The sequence below is a fragment of the Hyla sarda genome, chromosome 6 (assembly GCF_029499605.1).
Source record: "Hyla sarda isolate aHylSar1 chromosome 6, aHylSar1.hap1, whole genome shotgun sequence".
Taxonomy (NCBI): domain Eukaryota; kingdom Metazoa; phylum Chordata; class Amphibia; order Anura; family Hylidae; genus Hyla; species Hyla sarda.
This window is the reverse complement of record NC_079194.1, coordinates 289536120-289558535: the sequence shown is the minus strand read 5'-3', so window position 1 is coordinate 289558535 and position 22416 is coordinate 289536120. Positions and strand designations below refer to the sequence as shown.

The 22416-nt window shown below is 45.3% G+C and overlaps 1 protein-coding gene across 5 annotated transcripts in view; it reads right to left on the bottom strand.

Moving 5' to 3' along the window:
* The window catches only part of ABTB2 (ankyrin repeat and BTB domain containing 2), a 138890-nt gene that overhangs the window by 70694 nt on the left and 45780 nt on the right, over positions 1 to 22416 (bottom strand). The window contains exon 1 of one of the 5 annotated variants that reach the window (XM_056527674.1): positions 12696 to 12711. The exons of the other annotated variants lie outside the window; for them this stretch is intronic. The gene's annotated coding sequence lies outside the window, so the exon portion shown is untranslated. Of the gene's footprint in view, positions 1 to 12695; positions 12712 to 22416 lie in introns of those variants that run through there. 5 annotated transcript variants of the gene reach the window in all.

Sequence of the window (22416 nt, the reverse complement as noted above, 5' to 3'; positions counted from 1 at the left end):
AATACCAGTAGTGACTTAGAACCGGTCCACTAGCACGGTCCACGCCAATCCCTCTCTGGCACAGAGGATCCACCTCCTGCCAGCCGGCATCGTGACACGTGTGCTCCATTCATTCCTATGGGAACGCCGAAAAAACCCAAGTACAGCACTCGGGCATCATCGGCGCTCCCATAGAATCGAAAGGAGCGCGTGCAGTCTACAGGTAGATGACACACGCTCCTCCCAGAGAGCACCTGTATCCTGTTCTGTTGATCTCGGGGGGGGCCCCAGCGGTCGGACCTCCCAGGATGAGCTACTTATTCCATATCCTCTGGATTGGGGATAAGTTTATTTTCACCGGAGTACTCCTTTAAGGGTCTAGAATTTTTGGGCTCATATAAAAGAATAGGGCTGGTGTCAGAATACTTTGGGGTGACTGTTATGCAAGACAGAAAGGGGAGGGCACACTGAACGGCAACTTCACCTGCATACAATGCGCAGCCCAACCTCGGCGACCTATACGAGTACCTACTGCGGGGTGCATATACTACAGATGAAGCATCAATAAATATAGTACAGAAGGGGTGTATGTGCACTCACCGCTCAATATAGGTCACTGCATTCCGGGGTCCGGGTCATGGGAAACTGGATCTCAGCGTGGGGACGCATGTAGGTAGTGCTCGGAGGCAACGCTGGCAGTTTTGCACGTGAGTGCGTAGGTAGCGATCTCAGGGTGGGGATGCATGTAGGTAGAGCTCGGAGGCAACGCTGGCAGTTTTGCATGCGAGTGTGTGCTTCTTCTGGCCTACAGGAGGCCGGAAGAAGCACGTACTCACGTGCGAAACTGTCGTTGGGGTCCGGGTCGCGCAAAACTGTGTTCCGGGTTCCAGGTCACGGGAAGCTGGATCTCAGCGTGGGGACGCATGTAGGTAGCGCTCGGAGGCAACACCAGCAGTTTTGCATGTGAGTGCGTGCTTCTTCCGGCCTCCAGGAGGCTGGAAGAAGCACGCACTCACGTGCAAAACTGCCATCCGGATCACGCAAAACTGCGTTCTGGGGTCCGGGTCATGGGAAGCTGGATCTCAGCGTGGGGACGCAAGTAGGTAACGCTTGGAGGCCATGCCGGTGGTTTTGCACGTGAGTGCGTGCTTCTTCCGTCCTCCAGGAGGCCGGAAGAAGCACGCACTCACGTGCGAAACTACCGTCGTTGCCTCCGAGCGCTACCTTCATGCCTCCACGCTGAGATCCAGCTTCCCGTGACCCGGTCCTTGGAACGCAGTGACCTATATTGAGCAGTGAGTGCACATACACCCCTTCTGTACTATATATACACTTTGGGGTGAATTTATAATAGTTGGGCGCCATTTTTTTTTATCCCATGGCGATTTCTTCCTGGAAAATGCAGGAATCATCCATAGACTATGAGGGGGAGATTTATCAAAACCTGTGTAGGGGAAGAGTTGTGCAGTTGCCCATAGCAACCAATCAGATCGCTTCTTTCATTTTTCACAGGCCCCTTTAAAAATGAAAGAAAAGATCTGATTGGCTGCTATGGGCAACTCAGCAACTCTTCCTTTACACAGGTTTTGATAAGTCTCCCTTGTGAAAACTTATGTATCATCCATAGACACTGAGGTTGACCATACATCCCATTTTGAACACCACAGTCCGTTTTTTTTTTTTTATCGAGACTGACCTGTCTTTCTTATTAAAAATTTAGATTTTGACTTTTATTTTGACTGCTACCTCTATAGCTACGTCCCTGGCTGCAGCAGCTTCCGACCACTGGGGGAGATTCATCAAAACCTGTGCAAAGGAAAAGTTGTCCAGTTGCCCATAGCAACCAATCAGCTCGCTTCTTTCATTTTTAACAAGGTCTCTGCGAAATGAAAGAAGCGAGCTGATTGGTTGCTATGGGCAACTGGACAACTTTTCCTTTGCACAGGTTTTGATAAATCTCCCCCCCTGTCCTTAAAATGGCCCCGGTCCTTAAGTGGCAGCCCCTAACGTGCCCTGAGGATGTCAGGAACCCCTTAACGATGCCGGACGTAAATGTACGTCCTGGTCAGCTGGTACTTAACGCACCAGGACAGCCGTCACGCCCCCTCCCATAGACTTACATTCAGGGGGTGGGGTGTGAAGTCATGAGGGGGCGTGGCTATGACATCACGAGCTCCCGGCGCTGGCTCCAGCTTTCGGAACAGTTTGTTCCAAATGCTGAGAAGCGGAGTACCCCTTTAAAGAAACCGGCATACAGGATAATAAAATATAATTTTGGTGCAGTATTTTGGGTAAAGTGGTTTTAGGCAATTTTTCGTTACTTTTTTTTTAAGGATTTAAGTTTCCAATAATAGAAAAAGCCGACGCTCCACGTGACAGTAAAAGCTGAAGGAACAGGTGGGGATGTCCGTGTCCATCATCAGTATAAAGGGGAGCGGGTTCCCGTCTGACCCCATGACGAATCCCATCACCGGGAAGGAATGCTACAACAAGGCCGAGTGGGGAAAGGAGGTCAAGTCTCACTTCATTTCCGTCAACACAACAGTCTACTTCAAATAGCTTTACATGGCACCTGTCACGTAGACACAGCGGGGGGCTTCCATAATTTGTCTTTACTAGGAGAGACCCAACCAGAATTTCATGGTAATGGAAATGTATTGATTCCTCCCCCAAAATTAAATTCTACCATGTATTTTATTGATCACTGTGTAGGATGCCCACAATGGCCAAAACATGAAAAACAAAAAATACTTTACAGAGGACTATCATACAATGCAGTAGTACTATACTATAATAAAAAGAACATACGATACTATACAGGAATACTATACTATATTACTAATATACTATAATAAAAAGAACATACTATACTATATTACTACAATGCATTACTAATATACTTACTAATATACTATAATAAAAAAAAAACTATACAGTACTATTATTCTACACTATACAGTAATATTATACTATAATAAAAAATACTATGCAGTATTACTATACTAAACACTATACTGTAATACTAAATCTAATACTACTATACAATACTATAATATACTGTAATACTAAATCTAATACTACTATACAATACTATAATATACTGTAATACTAAAATCTAATACTACTATACAATACTATACTATTATAATAAAAAATCTATACAGTACTACAATACTATACAGTAATCCAATACTATACAATGCTATTAATATAAAAAAAAAAAAGCTATACAGTACTACTATACTTCACAATAGTATACAGAACTACTATACTATAATAATAATACTACCACTATAATAAAAAAAAAAAAACAACAACACTATACGGTAATACTAAACAATACTATAATACTACAACTTTACAATACCATACAATAATACAAAAAACACTATATGGTAAGACTATTCTACATCAATATTATACTACATAAAAAAAAAAAAAATACTACACAGTACTATTATACAACACTATACAGCAGTGTTTGCCAACCAGTGTTCCTCCAGCTGTTCAGCATTTGTTTATTATATCGAAGTCGCAATATTTACCTCCATAATCGCACATTTTTTTCATATCAGCCCTAGTGTGTATGTATGATGTGTGAATGCATGTATGTATGATGTGGGGGGGCGGTTGTGGGTGTACGTATGATGTGTATGCGTATATGTATGATATGTGTGTGTGTGTGTGTGTGTGCGCGCATGTATGAAATGTATGATGTGGGTGTCAGTGACAGTGTATGTATGATGTGTGCATATATGTATGATATGTGTGTATGTATGCATTTATGATGATGTGTTTATGTATGATAGATGAGTGTAAGCTAGACAGATGTATGTATGATGTACGTGTGTAAGCTAGACGGATGTATGTATGATGTGTGTATGTAGGATGTATGTGTGTAAACAAGACGGATGTATGTATGTATGATGTGTGTATGTATGATTGTGTAAGTATTATTTGTGTAGGATGTGTGTATGTATAAGGAGTGTACGTATGATGTGTGTGTATGATGTATGATGTGTGTGATTGTGTATGCATTATGTGTCTATGTATGTGTGATGTTTGTATGATGTGTGTATGTATGATAGATGTGTGTATGTATGAACCTAAAAGGCACTGCTGCTGCTAGTACTACTACTACCTAAAGTGGGCTGCTACTTCTACTACCAAAAGGGAGCTGCTGCTGCCGCCGCCGCCGCCGCCGCCGCCACCACCACCACCTAGGGGGGCTGCTGCTGCCGCCACTACTACTACCTAAAGGGGGCTTCTACTACTACCTAGGGGGTCTGCTGCTATTACTACCTAAATGGGGCTGCTATTACTTTGGGGGGGGGGGGCTACTCCTGCTACTACTACATTTGGGGGTTGCAACTATACACTGGAGACTGCAACATTATAAAGGGGGGGGGGCTACCACCTACAATGGGACCTACTTACAGAGAATAACCCCTACTTATAGGAGGCTGCTACTGCCTACAGGGAGTTAATACTTACAGGTATCTACACAGGGACCTACCTACAGGTGGCACTTACCTACTTAGGACACCTATGTAATGGGAGAAACCATGTGAAGGGTTCTACTTAATGGGGGGACCTATATACTTTTTCCCCAATCTGCCCACTTTACTGTGTGAGACACCAAGGGGTTATTATTACTGTATAGAGTGCTATAGGTGCTTAAAAAGTGTGGAGCCTAAAATATTTGTCTTGCAGGTTCTGTGGAGACAATTTTTTGATGGAAGGAATTGTCATGAGGTTCTGGGGCAGATGGGGAAAAACATTTAAAGTGAACGACTGCAGAGCCAGGTCACCACCATATAGGCACTGTATGGGGGGAGTTCAGTCTGTGTACAGTGGTTTTTTATTTAGTATGAGTATGATAATATCCCGTCATTATATGGTGGTAATGGTAGTGGTCATGACGTGGCGGTATTTTGTGTCCCTTGTATAGTGAGGTTATTGGTGATACTGCTCTGTGTACAGTGGTTTTATTCAGTATCAGTATGGCAGTATTATCCCGTCACTATATGGTGGTATTGGTTGTGGTTATGGTGTGGTGCAATTATTTGTCCTTTGTATAGTGGTGATAATGGTCTCTGTATAGTGCTTTTTTTTAATTTAAAATCAGTATGATGGTTTTAGTCAATGTGATAGTAATATGTCGTCCTGGTGTGGAGGCGAAAAATCTGGTTCACACCGGAGTCCCGTAGATTTGTATGAGCTCTGCTTTTTATATATTATGGCAAATATAAGTGTTAAAGGGGTACTCCACTGGCCAGCGTTCGGAACATTTAGTTCTGCACGCAGTGTGCGCGCTCTGTGGGGGTCGTCGCGCCACGCCCCCTCAATGCAACACTATACAGTGACCCCCTCGACCTACGATGGCCCCGACATACGATCATTTCAACATGCGATGGCCTCTCAGAGGCAGCATCAACATACGATGCTTTTGTATGTCGGGGCCATCGCATAAACGGCTATCCGGCAGCGCAGACTGCTACAGCTGCCACCGGATAGCCGTTTACGGGGCCCCGAGTGGTCCGCTGATGATCACTTACCTGTCCTCGGGGCTCCGGCGCGTCCTCTTCAGGATCCCCTGCATCGTCGGCGCTCTCCATCGTCGTCATCACGTCGCTGCGCACGCCGTCCCGTCATCCAATAGGAGAGGCGTGCGTAGTGACGTGATGGCGGCGACGGAGAGCGAGGATGCCGGGGAAGCAGAGGCCTTGCCGGAGCGTCGGGGACACCTCGGGGACGCGGCGACAGCGATGGACGGTGACATCCAGGGCAGCGGTGATGAGCGGTGACAGTCCGGAGCAGCGGGGACAGGTGAGTACAACTTCCTCTACCAGTGGTCTACAACCTGCGGACCTCCAGATGTTGCGAAACTACAACACCCAGCATGCCCGGACAGCCAACGGCTGTCCGGGCATGCAGGGTGTTGTAGTTTTGCAACATCTGGACGTCCGCAGGTTGTAGACCACTGTCCTATACTTTACATTGCACGGATCCCTCAACATGCGATGGTTTCAACAAACCATGGTCCGTTTGGAACGGATTACCATCATATGTTGAGGGACCACTGTATGCATCACCGTTCTTACATTTACAGGCCAGCGGGGGGGATGCACAATAATCTGCATTGCCACGATACGTCAGTGATTGGGGGGGGTGGAGGTCAACAAAATGCACCTTGGCTTGTGCAGACAAAAATCCTTGCACCGGCCCTGAGGATCCGTATGCTCTTTTGGGCCCAGTCCTGCCCTATAACATACCAGGTCTTCTCTTCTACGTATGTCCGTGTACGGCTATAAAACACAAGGAACATTATATTCCAAAATGGACATGATTGAGGTTTGGAAAATGAAGTGCTGGGGCCGGGGTTGAAGGTAATTTGGTTTGTGCCACACACACAAGGTTTGGGCTGTGGGTTCTGCGCTTGTTGACACTGAAGCTGCTGCAGGCAGTCGTGTCACTTAGAGGTCCCATTCATTCAGCCGGCTGGATAAAGGGAGCCATTCAAGCAGGCAAGAAAAGCTATTTATTGAGCCTGGAACATTTCCTTCTTCTCAGGCGAACGCTGGGAGATTTGGCCCGTGCAGGCTGAGCTGGGGAGCGGGGTCTCATTGTGTGGGGCTGTGAGAAAATGGCCATTTATTCTGCCAAGTAGAAAGGCTGCTGGGCGCTAAGCTGAGTCACCCCCCCCCATTGATGGACGCGCCATTCAACCCCGGGAATTAGGAATTAGCATTCGGATGAATCAAAGTGCCGGGAGAATCTGTGCAAAAGATGGTTAGATCGGCCGGAGAATAGACCAGAAAGCTCCACTGATTAAGGGCTCATCTGCAGCCCGAAACGCGTCGGCGCGATGTTTTTATTCATTATCTAGTTAATTTAGTCCTCATGGATTTTAACCGTCCACAGTAAAGGTTACGTTTTATTTTTCTGGTCAGCGAGCTGAACTTCTCACCTTCTTTCTATACTCCACTGCGTACGCCTGGCCAACCTTCAGATAGGCCGCCGGTGAGAATGGTACAAGAATCTAAAAATAAATATTAAAAGGGGTACTCCACTGGTTCCAAAAGCTGTGTGCGTGCTGCGGGGGTCGGCCACGCCCCCTTGTGACATCACGCCATGCCCCCTCGATGCGAGTCCATGGGAGGGGGCGTGGCGGCTGCCACGCCCCCTCCCATCGACTCGCATTGAGGGGGCGTAGCGTGAGGAATCCAGTAGCTGGCACACACGGCGTTCAGAACTAAATGTTTCGAACGATGGCCAGTGGAGTACCCCTTTTTTTTTTTTTATCAACTGGTGCCAGAAAGTTAAACAGATTTGCAAATTACTTCTATTAAAAAATCTTAATCCTTCCAGTACTTATTAGCTGCTGAATACTACAGAGGAAATTATTTTCTTTTTGAAACACAGAGCTCTCTGCTGACATCATGACCACAGTGCTCTCTGCTGACACCTCTGTCCATTTTAGGAACTGTCCAGGGCAGCATATGTTAGCTATGGGGATTTTCTCCTACTCTGGACAGTTCCTAAAATGGACAGAGATGTCAGCAGAGAGCACTGTGCTCGTGATGTTAGCAGAGAGCTCTGTGTTTCAAAAAAAAAAAAAAGAATTTCCTCTGTAGTATTCAGCAGCTAATAAGTTCTGGAAGGATTAAGATTTTTTTTTTTAATAGAAGTAATTTACAAATCTGTTTAACTTTCTGGCACCAGTTGATTAAAAAGGGGTACTCCACTGGCCAGCGTTCGGAACATTTAGTTCTGAACGCCGTGTGTGCGTGCTGATGGGTTCCTCACGCTACACCCCTCAATGAGAGTCCATGGGAGGGGGCGTGGCAGCCGCCACGCCCCTTCCCATGGACTCACATTGAGGGGGCATGGCGTCATGTCACAAGGGGGCATGGCCAACCCCCGCAGCACGCACAAAAAAAAAAAAAAAGGTTTCCACCGGAGTACCCCTTTAACACTTATATTTACCATAATATATAACAAAGCAGAGCTCATACAAATCTACCGGACATCTCCTGATCGCGTTACTCTTGGGCTATGGAGATTGCACGGGAATTTTAAACATCTTGCTGCCGGACCAACCTCATGGTAAAGTATAATTTAACTGTCTGGCAGGTAGACGCAGAGAACAGTTATGGGATGCAGGGAGAAGGGACAGGTCGGGGTGGGGGAGAAAAGATTTTTTGCCGGGTTGAGAGAAGACTGTGTGGGGCAGGGAAAGGGCACGGCAGCACTGCTGCAGTGAGTATGAGCAGCCTATCACTGCTGGAGCTTGAGGAGACTGGGAAAGCTGTGTGGCACACAGTATGCCGACTTTTTTGTTCTTGGTAAGAGGAGTCTTTACAGGAGGAGTCTGGCAGCAGGCCTCCTACCTTTCTCCTTCAAAAACATACGCATGGTAAGCTGAACAGTGCGCAATTTTTTTTTACTTTTCTTTTGGGGGGGGGGGGATCCATTGTGAAGAAATATCTATTATCTCAAGATCAGTATGAGGCAAATATAAGGAATTAATGTTATTTAACATATTATGCAGATTTTTAACTGGGACGTTTCAGCTTGAGGGCACGGGGACTGTTTTGTTGCTAACAATCGGCAGTGTTGGCCAGGTGCCCGCCAGTGTTGGCCAAGTGCCCGCCATTGCTGGGGTTGTGTGTGGCCGGCCCTACAGTTGTGAATAGGATATGAGATGGGTTTGTTTGCGCAGTAAATTGGCACAGAAGACAATATAACGTATCCTGTAATTACAGCCCAGCCCCAATGCTCATACAGCTAGTGTAGAGCTGGGTCCTACAGGTGGTATTACCGCAGGTCTACAGACAGTCCATGCACCATCACAGGGACTGAGACCACAGGGACCCATGAACTATATATCCCCCCCGTGTCTAATGTGATGACACAGTGCTCACAGGCCGGGCAGGGAACATGTGGTTTTGGTGAAGTAGTCACTGGCGGATCAGGTGCTTCAAAAGAGGCAAGAACCAAAGAGCAAGACCTTTCCTGGGAGGTCACAAGGAACAAGAGACCGGACGTGTCCACCCTCCATGCTAAGGCCTTGGGAAGACTGTGCTGAGGGGTTTTACAAGAAGTCCAAGACTTTTAACAAGAGGCAGATACTTGAGATGTCCCTGGGATCACGGATCTGGTAGAGAGATCAGTGATAAAGCAGATTACTACAAAGACAGAACACGAAGAAAAACAACTCAGTCCTATCTGACTATATCTCTCATATCTATCCATCTATCTATCTCTCATCTCTCTCTCTCCTATCTATCACATATCTATCTATCTCATATCTATCTCTCATATCCATCCATCTATCTCTCATATCCATCCATCTATCTCTCATATCCATCCATCTATCTATCTCATATCTATCCATCTATCTATCTCATATCTATCTATCACATATCTATCTCTCATATCCATCCATCTATCTATCTCATATCTATCCATCTATCTCATATCTATCTATCTCATATCTATCGCATATCTATCTATCTCCTATCTATCTCCTATCTATCTCCTATCTATCTCCTATCTATCTCCTATCTATCTCCTATCTATCTCCTATCTATCTCCTATCTATCTCCTATCTATCTCCTATCTATCTCCTATCTATCCATCTATCTATCTCATATCTATCTCTCTCTCATATCTATCTATCTAATCTATCTATTTCATATCTATCTATCTCTCATATCCATCTATCTCATATCTATCTATCTCTCATATCCATCCATCTATCTATCTCATATCTCCTATCTATCTATCTCCTATCTATCTATCTCCTATCTATCTATCTCCTATCTATCTATCTCCTATCTATCTATCTCCTATCTATCTATCTCCTATCTATCCATCTATCTATCTCATATCTATCTCTCTCTCTCATATCTATCTATCTAATCTATCTATTTCATATCTATCTATCTCTCATATCCATCTATCACATATCTATCTATCTCCCTATCTATCTATCACATATCTATCTATCTCTCATATCTATCTATCTATCACATATCTATCTATCACATATCTATCTATCTATCTACCATATCTATCTATCTCATATCTATCACATATCTATCTATCTCCCTATCTATCTATCACATATCTATCTATCACATATCTATCTATCTATCACATATCTATCTATCTCTCATATCTATCTATCTATCTCATATCTATCTATCTATCTCATATCTATCACATATCTATCATCACTCTCATACTGTATCCATCTATCTCCTTTTACAATTCTGGCTCTTTGCCAGGTTTATTACACAGGTTTGAGGATAAATAAAAAACAAAATACCACCTAGGCATTCTAGCCACTCACCGTACATGTAGCATGCCCTGACTATTAAAGGGGTACTCCATCCAAAGGATAGGGGACAAGATGCCTGATCGCTGGGGACCCCCGTGATCTTCCACGCCGCACCCAGTTAGAATCAGCCCCCGGAGCATTGAGGGGGCGGAGCGTGACGTCACACGGGGGCGGAGCCGTGATGTCACTACGCTCCGTCCCCGTGATCGCCAGTAATCGGACCCGGAGTGAGCACCACTCCGGGTCCGATTACTGGCGATCACGGGGACGGAGCGTAGTGACATCACGGCTCCGCCCCGTGTGACGTCACGCTCCGCCCCCTCAATGCAAGCCTATGGGAGGGGGCGTGACAGCTGTCACGCCCCCTCCCATAGGCTTGCATTGAGGGGGCAGAGCATGACGTCACACAGGGGCGGAGCCTCCATAGGCTTACATTGAGGGGGCGGAGCGTGACGTTACTATGCTCCGTCCCCGTGACCGCCAGTAATCAGACCCGGAGCGAACATGCTCCGGGGGCTGATTTTAACGGGGTGCGGCGTGGAAGATCACGGGGGTCCCCAGCAGCAGGACCCCAGTGATAGACATCTTAAGATGTCTAAGTGCCAGAGTACCCCTTTAACGGGGGGGGGGGCTTATAAAACACACTTCACACTTGAACATAGAGTCCCATTCACACACAGCCGCCTACCATGTGTCCTCACAAGATTCACAGTCCTTCACTTGGTCACTGGTAAATCCTTGTGCGTCCACGACAGCCACCAGCTGGGGGTCCGTCTGGCAAAGGGACACAATGTCTCCCCCTCATACATCAGTCTTCAATCTAGGGGAGAGCCCAGACTACACGTCCCCTCTCTGCTGGGCTCCATTGGCCCCAGGTGGAGGTTTCTCCCAGATCAGGTAGTGTGATGAGGGTGTAATGAGGGCAGATGTGGTTACCCTAGGGGAAGATGGCATTAACCCCTTGTATTCATGACACCAGGTTTAACCACTACACCACCCAAAGGTATACCGCTGGATCCTGGGCTATGCACGGGGGCAATAAAGACTACAACCCCAAATTATGGAACAACGGCAGCATTAGTGAGGTAGACAGGTGTAATCGTCCTGAAAGCTCAGTTAGGCCCAGTGACTTCAGAGACCTTAGGGCTCGCTGGGACTTATAGTGGATTTGGACAATTTGCTGCAGGACCACACTGACTGTATACAGACTGACTTGACAGACTTCACCCCGTATGTAGCTTAGGCTGCATTCACACCACGTTTTGTATATACAGGTGCCGGATCCGGCGGGGGGGAGGGGCAAACCGGGCGCTCCCGTACCCCAGCCAAATCAGCCCGTGACTCCATTTACTTTAATGACCCGACCGGAGTCAAACAGTGACTCCGGTCGGCTCAGTTTTGACCCGTATGCGGTTTCCTGACTACGGTTTTAGGTCCGGTCCAAAACACACACACATTACATTGGGTAACATAGGCACTTATTAACTGTCAGGGCCACCATCAGGGGGGGTACAGCCAGTATTCCAGTAGGGGGCCCGGCCAACCAGGGCGCCTCCAGCTGTTAAAAAAAATACAACTCCCAGCATGCCCAGAGAGCCGACGGCTGTTTGGGCATGCTGGGAGTTGTAGTTTTGCAACAGCTGGAGATACATAGTTTGGAAAACCCTACACACACACACACAATTAGTGTATGTACTATTTCTCCCGTTCATTCGCCCGTCACAAAATAACAGCTGTTATTAATAACGGGAGATAACGGGTTAAAGCGGCTATTAGAAAAATCCCATAGACTATAATGTGATTTTCTAATAGCCGTTAGGGATTTTGTACCAGCCGTATAACTGCCGATTTCCCCTCTTTTTTTATAAGGGGCGTTCATAACGGGGGGCATTTTTATGGTGTGAAAGCACTAGGGATCGACCGATATCGATTTTTTATGGCCGATACCAATAATCTGTGGATATTCCGGTATAAGTTATCAGCTATTTAACCCATCGCCCACCACCACCCCCCCAACCCTGCCGGCGATGCTGCTGCAGGGCGCTTTAGATCAATGAACTGCAGCGGCTTTTGTGGTGCCAGAGACCCCGCCGCCACCTGCATCTCTCCCCCTGCCCAGAGACCGCCACCGCACGCTTCTCTCCCCCTGCCTGTCCTGGGGTCCTCCTGAGTCCTACCCCCCCCCCCCCCCCCACCTAACCTCTGCCCAGAGACCGCCGCCGCCTGCTTCTCTCCCCCTGCCGGTCCTTAGTCTGACCACCGCCGCTGCCCCATTGCCTCCCCCATCTCCGTGCGGAACAATCCAGTGGAATTCCACAAAGTCATTCCGTCCTGTAAACATACACCTTAGGGGGAGAATTATTAAAACCTGTCCAGAGGAGAAGTTGCTGAGTTGCCCATAGCAACCAATCAGATCGCTTCTTTCATTTTTCACAGGCCTATGTAAAAATGAAAGAAGTGAGCTGATTGGTTGCTATGAGCAACTCAGCAACTTTTCCTCTGGACGGGTTTTGACAAATCTCCCCCTTATTCAGTAACCGAGACTATTGGTATGTTTACACTGCAGGATATTTCAGATTCCACTTTGTAATCGAAAAACCACATCTCATAGGCCGTAGTGCACACTGTGCAGATTTTTCTGCATCTCAGAATAAACAAGTGATTTGTCGCTCACTGACGCAGTTTACATACAGATTCTGCCCCTAAATTGCATCAGATAGCCTGGATGTGGATAAGCCCCATTGCTTCAAGCCTGCAGAAGAACCAGGGGTATGCCTCATATTTTAACTGTGGAAAAGTTTTTTGTGTGAACACACCCTGAGAACTTTTCAGTTTTACGCAAGCGGAAAAACGCGTCACGGACCTGACTGCAGCATCAGCGCTAAAAGGGGTACTCCTCATAGCCCCGCCCCCTCATGACATCACTCCCGCCCCCCCAATGCAAGTCTATGGGAGGGGGCGTGACGCCCCCTCCCATAGACTTGCATTGAGGGGGCGGGGAGTGACGTCATGAGGGGGCGGGGCTATGACATCACGAGCTCCTGGCTCCGGCGTTCAGAACAGTTTGTTCCAAATGCTGAGCAGTGGAGTACCCCTTTAAAAGGAGTAGTCCAGTGTAGAACAACTTATCCCCTATCCTAAGCGGAGGTCAGACCACTGGGGCCTTCAGCAATCTCCGGCTCTGCGATAGCGCTGTATTGAGGGGGCGTGTCAGCCGCCGATTCGTGCGGTGGTCGGCACGCGCTCTCTGGCCAGCAAGCCTAGGCCCTGTATGGGAGATGGTGGGGGGCCCCAGCGGTTGGCCCCTCCGCAATCTGAAACTTATCCCCTATCCTTAGGATAGGGGATAAGTTGTTCTACACTGGACTTTTCCTTTAAAGGGGTATTCCAGGAAAATATTTTTTCATATATATATCAACTGGCTCCAGACAGTTAAACAGATTTGTAAATTACTTTTATTAAAAAATCTTATTCCTTCCAATAATTATCAGCTGCTGAAGTTAAGTTGTTATTTTCTGTCTGGCAACAGTGCTCTCTGCTGACATCTCTGCTTGTCTTGGGAACTGCGCAGAGTAGAAGAGGTTTGCTATGGGGATTTGCTTCTAAACTGATCTGAGGAAGGGAGGGATCCTCCCGAAACGCGTAATCTTGTCCATTTTATTGTTTTTTTAATAAAATGTCCTGCTGAGGACTTTCCTATTACATCCGCCTCATCTGTCTACAAGAGTCTGCAGCGCCATACCTGAGGGTTTTTTCCTGCTCTACTTCTAATATTGCTTCTAAACTGGGCAGTTTCCGAGACAGGTGTCATCAGAGAGCACTCAACTTCAGCAGCTCATAAGTACTGAAAGGATTAAGATTTTTTTTTATAGAAGTAATATACAAATCTGTTTAACTTTCTGGAGCTAGTTGATATATAAAAAGATTTTTTTTTTCCTGGATAACCCCTTTAAACTCACAGCATTTTGGACTCCTATGATGTCAATTTGGGTCTTTCAACCTACAGTTAGTCAGTCAGTCAAAAATACACCTAAAATAAACCATGTGAACTGGTCTGAGGCACAAAATTATCACCGCCAATAGGACCTGCCATCATGTTGTGAATTCATGTTTTCAAGAAATGCTGTAACCTGATTGATTGCCTGTTGCTGAAGGTGGTTTTCAGTCTTTAGTGCAGTGTTTCCCCAGAGGGTGCCTCCAGCTGTTGCAAAACTACAACTCCCAGCATGCCTGGACCACCAAAGACTACACACACACACACACAATTTTTCAGGTGCATGTCAGTTAAAGGGGTACTCTGCTGGAAAACATTTCTTATGAATCAACAGGTGCCAGAAAGTTAAACAGATTTGTAAATTACTTTATTTAAAAATCTTAACCCTTCCTGTACTTATAAGCTGCTGTATACTCCACAGGAAGTTCTTTTCTTATTAAAAAAATTTGTATGTCTGACCACAGTGCTCTCTGCTGACACCTCTGTCCATGTCGGGAACTGTCCAGAGCAGGAGAGATTTGCTATGCAGATTTGCTCATACTCTGGACAGTTCCTGACATGGACAGAGGTGTCAGCAGAGAGCATTGAGGTCCGACAGAAAGGAAATTCAAAAAAGAAAAGAACTTCCTGTGGAACATATACCAGCTGATAAGTACTGGAAGGATTAAGATTTTTAAATAAAAGTCATTTACAAATCTGTTTAACTTTCTGGCACCAGTTGATGTTTTCCAGCGGACGATCTGAACAAGCAGAGCTGCAGTCTAAAGGGGTACTCCGGTGGAAGACTTTTTTTTTTTTTTTTTAAATCAACAGGTGCTAGAAAGTTAAAAACAGATTTGTAAATTACTTCTATTAAAAAAAAATCTTATTTCTTCTAGTACTTATCCCCATAGCAAACATATGCTGCTCTGGACAGTTCCTAAAATGGACAGAGGTGTCAGCAGAGAGCACTGTGGTCGTGATGTCAGCAGAGAGCACTGTGTTCCAAAAAGAAAAGAATTTCCTCTGTAGTATTCAGCAGCTAATAAGTGCTGGAAGGATTAAGATTTTTTTAATAGAAGAACATTTTCGAATTTTTTTACTTTCTGGCACCAGTTGATTAAAAAAAAAAAAAAAAAAAAAAGTTTTCCACCAGAGTAACCCTTTAAAGCATGGTAAATAAGGAGGAATCCCTTTCTTCACTAGTATTACAAAAGTAATATAACGTAAAGGATAGGTTAGAAATAAAAAAGCACCTGTAATTTTGAGTCACCGTATTTTCTATTATTGTAGCAGGGTTATAAACAATAGGGGGTCTGTGTAGAGGTGGGTTGTAGGTGCCCCCTATGGTTTATGAAGGGGCTTCATGATGCACATCATCCTGACCCAGCTTAATTTAGCAAATAAACAAGGTACTATTCGGAAATGCTGAAGCATTTAGTGGAGGCGGTCGGGTGGGGGAAAGGGTGATGATCTCTTCCCCCCCCCCCCCCCGGCTCAGGCCCTTGAGTGGTTTATAATTACCTTTCATTAAAAATAAAGAAAAACTCTCCTTGTCTCTCTAGAAAGTGCCTCCCTTTATCCATCCCTGGAGCCCCCTTCGCCAGCAATAAATCACCTGTCAAGAAAACGTCCTGCAGCAATAAGGCGGCCAGTGTGTCCTGGGCCGATATAAAATGAGGGGCTCGTATCTCCGCCGCCACCGTACGTTTAGCGATCACAGAGGGACATCAACAACCCAAATCCAGGATGGAATTCATAGGCTATTTTATTTTGGCTAGGTTTCCAATTGATTTTTTTCGCTTCTCCTTGATTTTTCATCTGACAAAAACACCACAAAAAGTGCGCTGTTATTTTACACTCCCAAGAGGCCATTTTTGTGGCTTTTTTTCTAGAATAGTGGGTTTTAGTCAGAGTTTTTTTCTTCTTCTGCGTTTTTTCCCCTGTGTTTTTATCATTACCAGTCATGTGATTCTTTCATCATGTAAAACGCCATAGTCTCAACATGCTGTGAAAGATAGGGGATAAGTTGTTCTACACTGGACTACTCCTTTAAAAGGGGTACTCCGCTGCTCAGAGTTTGAAAAAAAAACTGTTCCGAACGCAAGAGCCAGCGCCGGGAGCTCTTGATGTCATAGCCCCGCCCCCTCATGCGGTCACTCCCCGCCCCCTCAATGCAAGTCTATGGGAGGGGGCGTGACGGCCGTCACGCCCCCTCCCATACACTTGCATTGAGGGGGCGGGGAATGACATCATGAGTTTCTTCTTCTTCTACGTTTTTCCCTCCTGTGTTTTTATCATGACAAGTCATGTGATTCTTTCCTCATGTAAACGCCATAGTCTGAACATGCTGCGATTTTGGAAAACTGCCACTGAGCACCAAACCGCAGAAAAAAAGCCAAAGTGGAGTGACAAAATGCCAAGTGGGTTTGGGGTTTCATAAATCCCTATTGATTTTCAGCTAAAATCTGGCTGCGCAAAAATAAAAAAATAAAAATTTTGTGCAATTTGTGGTCATTCTATAAAAAAATAAAAAAAATCCTACATTACATTTATAACAATTTTTTTTTGCCATTTTCTCCAATGGGTAATCCCAAATTTTTAAATGTTTTTTTTTTTTTTTTTTTTTTTTTTTTTTAACAGTCCCCCTCCTGTATGTAATATTCATTGACATGGTGGGACAGAGGGTCTTACAAGCCCCCGGGCTCTCATAGTGTCAGACTGTTAAAGGCTGAATAAAGGAACCAGAACAGCTGGGATTGCAATTCTTTAGGAAGCCGCCCAGCTTGTCCCCTTTGATGTTACGTAATATTAAACCTTAATATTAACCTTCTGCTGGATGGGTCATGTAACGTAAACCTGTCAGATAGGAAAAGGAGAATCATATAGACCAGGAATGTTCAACAGAACCAAACTATAAAGCAGAAGGGTAACCCCAATGTACACTCTGTAAGGGGGGCCAGTTATAGTAGTAATCTTCACATATGGGGCAGAGGAACCTTTGGGCCCCATTAGGTTCTTTTTTGAGACCCGGATGCAACCACAACCTCTATTCTCTTTTTTATGATCAGTTAAGATATTGTGCCATAAGATAACATTTTCTTTTCCCATATTTAAGATGGCCGTAGACACCCCAACTTAATTAAGTAGGTCCATTAAAAGGTTCAACTATTACAATCCCGATACATCTGATTTGGGTTACAGTAATATAATGCAGTATAACTTTGCTTTTTCAGGTCCAGTTGACTAAGAGTTCCAGCCATGGGCCCTCAGACAACACTAGGTTACGATTTTACACTGAATGGCCACTTTATTAGAGCCTGTTGCCCAAACAAGACTAAAGCTATCCTGTATGGATGTCAGACCCATAACCTCAGTGCACACAGTATAACATTAATGATCTTTTTTCTGTGGATCAGTTTCTCTGTGGCCTGGTCAGATGGATCCAGATCTCTGAGGAGAAACATGACCTGGTCAGATGGATCCAGATCTCTGTGGAGAAACATGACCTGGTCAGATGGATCCAGATCTCTGAGGAGGAACATGGCCTGGTCAGATAGATCCAGATATCTGTGGCGAAACATGGCCTGGTCAGATGGATCCAGATCTCTGTGGCGAAACATGGCCTGGTCAGATGGATCCAGATCTCTGTGGAGGAACATGGCCTGGTCAGATGGATCCAGATCTCTGTGGAGGAACATGGCCTGGTCAGATGGATCCAGATCTCTGTGGAGGAACATGGCCTGGTCAGATGGATCCAGATCTCTGTGGCGAAACATGGCCTGGTCAGATGGATCCAGATCTCTGTGGCGAAACATGGCCTGGTCAGATGGATCCAGATCTCTGTGGCGAAACATGGCCTGGTCAGATGGATCCAGATCTCTGTGGAGGAACATGGCCTGGTCAGATGGATCAAGATCTCTGTGGAGGAACATGGCCTGGTCAGATGGATCAAGATCTCTGTGGAGGAACATGGCCTGGTCAGATGGATACAGATCTCTGAGGAGAAACATGGCCTGGTCAGATGGATCCAGATCTCTGAGGAGAAACATGGCCTGGTCAGATGGATCCAGGTCTCTGTGGAGAAACATGGCCTGGTCAGATGGATCCAGATCTCTGTGGAGAAACATGGCCTGGTCAGATGGATCCAGATCTCTGTGGCGAAACATGGCCTGGTCAGATGGATCCAGATCTCTGTGGAGGAACATGGCCTAGTCAGATGGATCAAGATCTCTGTGGAGGAACATGGCCTGGTCAGATGGATCAAGATCTCTGTGGAGAAACATGGCCTGGTCAGTTTAATCCAGATATATGTGGAGAAACATGGTTTAGTCAATTGGATCCAGATCTCTGTGGAGAAACATGGCCTGGTCAGATAGATCCATATCTCTCAATAGAGGGAGATGAAGTCGGCACTACCACCCTAAGTCCTTACTGGAGTATACACAGAACCCCTATAACAATGATGCACTGCTGCCGCAGCTTGTAAGAAAGTCCGTACGAGCGGTGCTCAAGTCCCAAAGTTGCAGTGCTGATGTAGATCCTATCAAATAAGAAAGAAAAGGATGGCTACTCACTCAATTCCATGGTGTCTTTAATCAAATTCAAGGGTGCATAGGACACACACAGGCATGTTCACAGCTGGAGCAACGTTTCGCGTTTGCACGCTTCTTCCGGCTCACTCCGTATCCATATCTCTGTGGCATCATCCCGATAGGAGGGCAGAATCTGACGAAAGCAGCATGATAAGCCCTTCCTTTGAGCAGACATCAGATAAGGCTAGAAAGATAAAAATCAAAGGGAATGCGCTCCGTATTGTAATACCTTGGGATAAGGAGAAGACGCTGAAAGTGCTTACCAAGGTAAGTTGTACTCCAGCCAAGTGCAACAATGGGGTAGAGTATATCTGATAGTAGGTCTCTGCAGCTGCTCCACGCCAACATTCAGCAAAAATCCAAGATAGCTCCTCCAACAACCGGCAGGATCAATCAGGCGCTGAGACCAAGGTAAGATGAGGGAATTTATTACCCACAATGCAATGCGTTTCGCAGAGAATCTGCTTCCTCAGGCATCAGGAATGGCTGAGGAAGCGGATTCTCCACGAAACGCATCAGATAAGGATGGTAGAGGTGGCATATTGGTGTGGGGAATGTTTTCTTGGCACACTCTGGCTCTTGAAAAACCTGTGGATGGACATTTAAACAGTAGGGTGTATCCGAATTCATCCCTTCATGGCAGCTTTTTCTCCTACAGCAAGAAGAGACTGTTAGCAGAACAATGCACCATCAACAAGACTGGTCATGGATTGGCTCCAAGAACATGACCGTGAGCGTTCCTTTACAGTCCTACAGACTTCTCTTGGACAAGGTAGAACGGGCTGTTATTCAGAACATGTCAGGACCTCGATCTAATGTTCAGCAAGGGATGTTGCCCACATGGGCCTATATTTCTGTAGTTCTGAAGGCCAAAGGAGGTCCATTGTTCTACTAGATGGGGGTCTCTACTAAAGTGGCCATTCAGTGTATATTGTTATTTGGTCTAAGAATTCAATTTGACAACAAGGTATCAAGAGATGGTCTCTGGTCTGAAGTATCGACTGTTGACGTTACACCATAGCCATTCCCTATAGAGCCATTGCAGAAGAGATTACAGTGATCCCTCAACTTACAATGGCCTCAACATACAATAGTTTCAACATACAATGGTCTTTTCTGGACCATTGTAACTTGTAACCAGACTCAACATACAAAGCTACGGAAAGTCCAGATCTGTGAAAGGTGTCACAACTGGAGGAACTGACCAATCAGAATTGGCATTTTACTGGTAAATCACCTCTATTACTGAAGTACAAGCACTGACTGTCTGTCTGGTAGCGCCCCCTACAGTACATGGAGGAACTACAAGTTCTGTACTACTCCTTACCTGTGCCAGGGTTATCTGCTCCTTTGGACACCAAGTAAGGGCGGCTCCATTTGGGACACTGTGTGTACTGTATAGGACCCTGAAGAAGCTCCTGTCCTCTACATAAACCATTGTTTCTCAACCAGGGTGCCTCCAGCTGTCGCAAAACTACAACTCCCAGCATGCCCGGACAGCCAACGGCTGTCCGGGCATGCTGGGAGTTGTAGTTTTGCAATAGCTGGAGGCACTCTGGTTGGGAAACACTGACACAGACAGTGATTACAGCTCCCAGCAGATCTTTATTACTTTTATATGTAAGGATTTGCTTCATCTATATTAATTATCTACTTATTTTTCTTTAATTCTCACTTTTTCCTATTTTCGGATGACATTTTGGTGGCTTCAGAACCAATTACCAGGTTTCCATAGAGTTCTGGTCTCAACATACAATGGTTTCAACATACAATGGTCGTCCCAGAACCAATTAATATTGTAACTTGAGAGACCACTGTATCTCCTAAACCTGTCATTTTGGCAAAGCTCCACTTTGGAAAGACAGTTGTCCTTGTATCGCTGGTTTCAATGCTGAAAACTGCTTTTAGCGATAGACACCAGGGATGAAGAAGGGGGCGGCTCACAAAATACACAATACCCTCTGTTCATTCATCTTGTCCTGTTACATTGTATTGCACTGGCTGAGAACGCCAAGAATTTGTATAATCACCAATTCTGCAGGAAAGAGGATGCAAAATCCAAAGGACCGCTGGCAGTGGGAAGCGCTCGGAGGACGCAAGTTATTATCTCTATATTAACAGAGCAAATGGGCAAATAAACATTATTACAGCGGCTTAAACTATGTGCGGCCACTTCACTCTATGGAGGGATAATATGAATTATGTATAAGCACTTCACGGGAAATCAGACTCCTTTCTCTTAAGAGGCAGCAGCATGAACTTAAGGGGTTGTACCAGACTAGACGCTCCGCAACAGTATAGAACTAATTTTCTAAAAAATTTACTTATCCTGTACTGATCCTGAGTTATATCCTGTATTATATGCCAGAGCTGTACTCACTATTCTGCTGGTGAGGTCACTGTGTGTATATACACATTACTTATACTGTACTGATCCTGAGTTATATCCTGTATTATACTCCAGAGCTGTACTCCCTATTCTGCTGGTGAGATCACTGTGTATATACATTACATTACTTATCCTGTACTGATCCTGAGTTATATCCTGTATTATACTCCAGAGCTGCACTCACTATTCTGCTGGTGAGGTCACTGTGTACATACATTACATTACTTATCCTGTACTGATCCTGAGTTATATCCTGTATTATACTCCAGAGCTGTACTCACTATTCTGCTGGTGAGGTCACTGTGTACATACATTACATTACTTATCCTGTACTGATCCTGAGTTATATCTTGTATTATACGCCAGAGCTGTACTCACTATTCTGCTGGTGGGGGTCACTGTGTACATACATTACATTACTTATCCTGTACTGATCCTGAGTTATATCCTGTATTATATATACTCCAGAGCTGTACTCACTATTCTGCTGGTGAGGTCACTGTGTACATACATTACATTACTTATCCTGTTCTGATCCTGAGTTATATCCTGTATTATATATACTCCAGAGCTGTACTCACTATTCTGCTGGTGAGGTCACTGTGTACATACATTACATTACTTATCCTGTACTGATCCTGAGTTATATCCTGTATTATACTCCAGAGCTGTACTCACTATTCTGCTGGTGAGATCACTGTGTACATACATTACTTATCCTGAGTTTTATCCTGTATTATACTCCAGAGCTGTACTCACTATTCTGCTGGTGAGATCACTGTGTACATTCATTACATTACTTATACTGACCCCGAGTTACAGAGCTGCATTCACAATTACTGAAATCTCCCAACACTCCTTGGACCTTTTAACGTCTGCAAAGTTCTTGTATTGGGGAGGCGCATACTGGAAAGCCCATCCTATACACTCGGCAATATGGGATAATCTGTCCCTCCTGCATTACAGAAGTTTATCTAAGCTGTAGGGGTATGTCTGACAAGTTGTGGGTTGTAGGGGTATGTCTGACAAGTTGTGAGTTGTAGGGGTATGTCTGACAAGAAGTTTGTTGCCTGAAGCCAATAGCCACCAGCAGAATTGTAAATTCAGCTCTGGAAGGTAATAACAGGATCAC